Source organism: Pistacia vera, unplaced genomic scaffold (assembly GCF_008641045.1).
Source record: "Pistacia vera cultivar Batoury unplaced genomic scaffold, PisVer_v2 Contig503, whole genome shotgun sequence".
Lineage (NCBI taxonomy): Eukaryota > Viridiplantae > Streptophyta > Magnoliopsida > Sapindales > Anacardiaceae > Pistacia > Pistacia vera.
The window spans coordinates 2,373,865-2,377,910 of record NW_022196339.1 but is presented as its reverse complement, the minus strand read 5'-3'; the positions used below and the strand labels follow the sequence as shown (position 1 = coordinate 2,377,910).

Below are 4,046 nucleotides of genomic sequence, written 5' to 3'. Positions count from 1 at the left end.
TTGTACAAAATTTGGAAAACTTATTAGGGATGAAATTTGATTTTATCCTCGATTATGAAAAATACATTTTTAGGGACGAAATTTGGAAAACTAATTAGGGAGGAAATATTATTAATTCTAGATAAATATAAAAACACCCAATTTCTTTTCTATTTCATTTGAAACAAAACTCTGATTTGCTTGCTGGTGAATCTCGATCTCCTGCCCTAAAATTGATTGAAACCCAAGATAAAAAATTGAAAATTAAGTACAGGTGGCGAATAAGGATCGACTGAAAATGGCAGGAAGGCGTGGTGGGTGTCTTTGAGGATCTCGATATGCTCTAAACGAGCCATCGTTTTACTCTTTCTCTTCAGTTCATTTTTTGCTTCAACTTTATAACTGAATCAGGTTTCTTATTTAGTTGCTTGTTTTCTGGGGTTCTTATTTTGGCCAAACTGATTTCGCAGGATTTGCTTCCTTCTTTAATTGATTGTTTACGGAAATATTGAACTAGTTCAATTTTCAACTTCTTACTTTCTTTTCTCCATTAATTTTTCTAGGGGATTTTGAGTTTTTGTCTTGGTTCTTGGGTTTTTCTTTGTTTATTAAGTTCTTGTTTAACGGAGTGGTTTTATTTTAATTGTTTAAAACTTAAATAATTCATTTATATATGTTGTTTTCTACAGGATTTTAAAAAATCTGTAGCTGCTAGGTAATGTATAGTTTTTACTATCGAATTTATAAATCCAAATTTGTAAATTATACATTCTCATTTTTGTTAAAAAATATTGTTAGAACTCGGAAGCAAGCGGAAGAGGATGTTCATGACATACATTGTTCAAGAGAAAGGAGCAGGGCGGCATGGAAAATTATTGAGCAGATTGCACAATGTGTACAATTTGTTAGATATAAGATGCGAATTTCTTGGTTTTATTGTTCATATCAAAGAGCATGATTTGACATGACCTATCGTGACCCTCCCTATCCCATAGACTACCAAAGAGCATGATTTGACATGACCTATCCTGACCCTTCCTATCCCTATCCCATAGGCTCCAGTCTCACCTATGAGACTCTGGTGACCGAGACGTGCTATGTGGAAAAACTATGAAACATGTTTATGAATTAAAACATCATAAAACTCTTCTAGCTAAAAAAATTTATAGACACTCCTTCTTATTTCTCACAAATAAATATAACATCATTTGTAAATAAACAAATGCAATTGAATTTTTACAAAATGAAACGTATAGTTTCACATTTTTCCATATCTTTTATAATCTAAAACATGAAATAAATACATGATGAAGAAACATAAACTTTGCAACGGAAAATAAAACACAACTATGACACATATGATGAAATGAAGTCGTATGGCTCAATCTTGAATGAGATTCACTCATTTGCACGATCTCCTTCTTGACCTGATGGGGGGAAAAGAAAAACATTTAAAAAGCGAGGGGTGAGCTATAATGGAGAATAGGTTAGTATACAATATAACATTTTAATATACAATAAAACATTTATGTTTATAAAATCTCATTTCTATAAGCACATTTTATAATATAAGCTATCTTTCATAACCAATGCTGAAATCTCTCATTGTAAAACTTTTTTCTAAAAACTTTTATAGTAAACAAATCAATACTCATGTTTTTCTAAAAATATCATTTAAAAAAAAAAAAAAACATTCCATATACAAATAACATTTGCAAATATAAATTTCCATTTTAAATACATGATATACATATATATATCCAAACCATCTCTCAATCATATGTGAAACTCTCACCCATCTAGTACCCAAGGGTAAATCCGTCTAACCCAGCAAGATCTAACATCGCGCAGGTTGAATCATTAAATCCATCCTGCTAGGCGGAATCAATCACTGCTTAAGCCTTCGACCCAGCAAGATCATGCATCGCATGAGCCGGCACAATCAAATCCTATCTAGCGATATCTATCTCACTCGGACTTTCGACCCACTTGGACTAGCAAAATCAAATCATATGTAGTGAAATCTACCTCACTCGAGCCTTCGACCCATGGACCGACAAAATCATGTCTAGTGATATCTGCCTCGCTCGGGCCTTCGACCCACTTGGGCCGACAAATGACCAATCATACACGTGTAGAATTAAATCAACATTATGAGGGGGATGGGTACTATAAATGATAGTTTGAGAACTACTATCATCAATATACATACCTTTAACTCATCACTTTTCATAAATCTCATGCCTTTATTCATAAAGAAAGCATTTAACATAACATTAAATTCTCATGTGCAATATAAGGCTAAAATGTAAGTTTTCAACATGATTTCATAATAACACTTTAGCCCAATTTTTTGTATTATCAACAACAATTTTCCAAAAGAAACTTCAATTTCTCATGTAAACCAATAACATTAACAATGAATCATATTTATATAAAGAAAATCACTTAATTATGGCAAATAGTAAACCAAAACAACTCATTTGAAGTTTGTAACAAACATTTATTTCAAAATGAAAGTTAGGGTTTGGATTTTCCACTCACTATTTTGGAGCTTAACCCTTAAGCCAAAAAAAGATTGAAATCCTCTAACGATGCCCTCGCTTGCCTCCCTATATACAAAATCCAATAAACTCTTCATACATAAGTCCCGTAAGGTAAACCTCAATATTAAAATCATTGAACACTTCACATACCAAAAGATTAACATAACTTCTTCTTTAACAAAACTGTCTCATAACCGAACATTGGTCACTCTCGGATTTTTTTCGTGAAAATTCCATTCATCAATTTAAGCCATAATTTTAATGAGACATTTTAGAGACACACAAGTTGCTCTCATAATTTTCTCAAGTCATTCTAGAATCAATAACTATTTAAAACACAATTTTTTTTCAACTCACTCAAAACTGTCAACTATTTCCAGAATTGAGGTTATTGACTTGTAAAATTCGTAAAAATTTAACCTTTAATCAAAACCTCACAAAACTCTCAAAAATTAAACTAGGCACATATAGGATTTACCAGAATTTAAAATTATTCAATTTGGATAAGAATGGAAGCACCAAATCATTTTCCAAAAATACATGTTCTGCAGAAAACGAAAATTCCAGAATTCACAAGGTAATTTCAAAAATCCATATAAAATTCAATTCTTCGAGTTTTTGAGTGAAATAAATTTTAAAACACTCCTAAAGAAGTCTACAACAAATATCTGAAATTCAACTTAAAAAAAAAAACCCAAAACATATAAACAATTTTCTGAATTTCTAGCTAGATTTTTATACAGTGAACCCTTATATGAAAATCACATCTTTAACCAAATTTTATTTAGGAAACACATTTATGTTCCACCCACATAAAATTATTGAGCTCAATCTTCCCATTTTAATGTAATCTCATGCTATTACACTCAATTATAACCAACACAAATCAAATGATCTAAAACTCATCAAAGAGAGAAATTTTAAGCTTTACTCACCTCCCATATGCTTGATCTTTCTCCATTCTTTCCGATCACAGGAGTTTTATTCACCAGTGGCCACTTTTCCAGCCACCTTCATCGTTCTCTACTCCTCTCTCTCTACGTTCTCTCCCTTCTTCCTTTCTTTCTTCTTTCTCTCTTTTCTTTTCTCCATTTTCTCTCTTTTCTTTCTTCTCTTCTTTTTCTCTTCTCTTTCTTCTTCTCCCCGTCGTTCCCTTCTTCTCCCTTTTTCTTTTCTTTGATTAATCACTGTTCACAAAATATCTAGCAAAATTTCTTTAGTCCTCACTTGTTTCAGTTATTACTTTATCCCCTTAAAACTTTCAAAATCTAACACTTTAACCCCCAAAATCACAAAATAAAATTTAATAAAATTCTATACGAAAAATACGGGGTATTACATGATTGCTACTTGATGTTTGGTGTAGTATTTGATGCACTTTGTGGAGAAAGAATGCTATCAGATTTCGACTAGGTGTAGACTTCACCCTGATAAGGATTTGTTTAGAGATCAGGCACATCATAAATTCCATGTAGATATAAATGAACTGCTTTTGGAATTGTTATCTTGGGTTTGAAAATG

The 4,046-nt window shown here is 31.7% G+C and overlaps 1 long non-coding RNA gene across 1 annotated transcript; it reads right to left on the bottom strand.

Annotated features, from left to right (window-relative positions):
* Positions 1-1,220: 1,220 nt before the first annotated feature.
* LOC116105759 lies at positions 1,221-3,664 on the bottom strand. The gene is made up of 3 exons (XR_004124133.1): positions 3,461-3,664; positions 2,524-2,591; positions 1,221-1,406 (listed from the first exon to the last, which is right to left on the bottom strand). It is a non-coding gene; the product is annotated as an uncharacterized LOC116105759 (long non-coding RNA).
* Between the last annotated feature and the right edge of the window lie 382 nt (positions 3,665-4,046).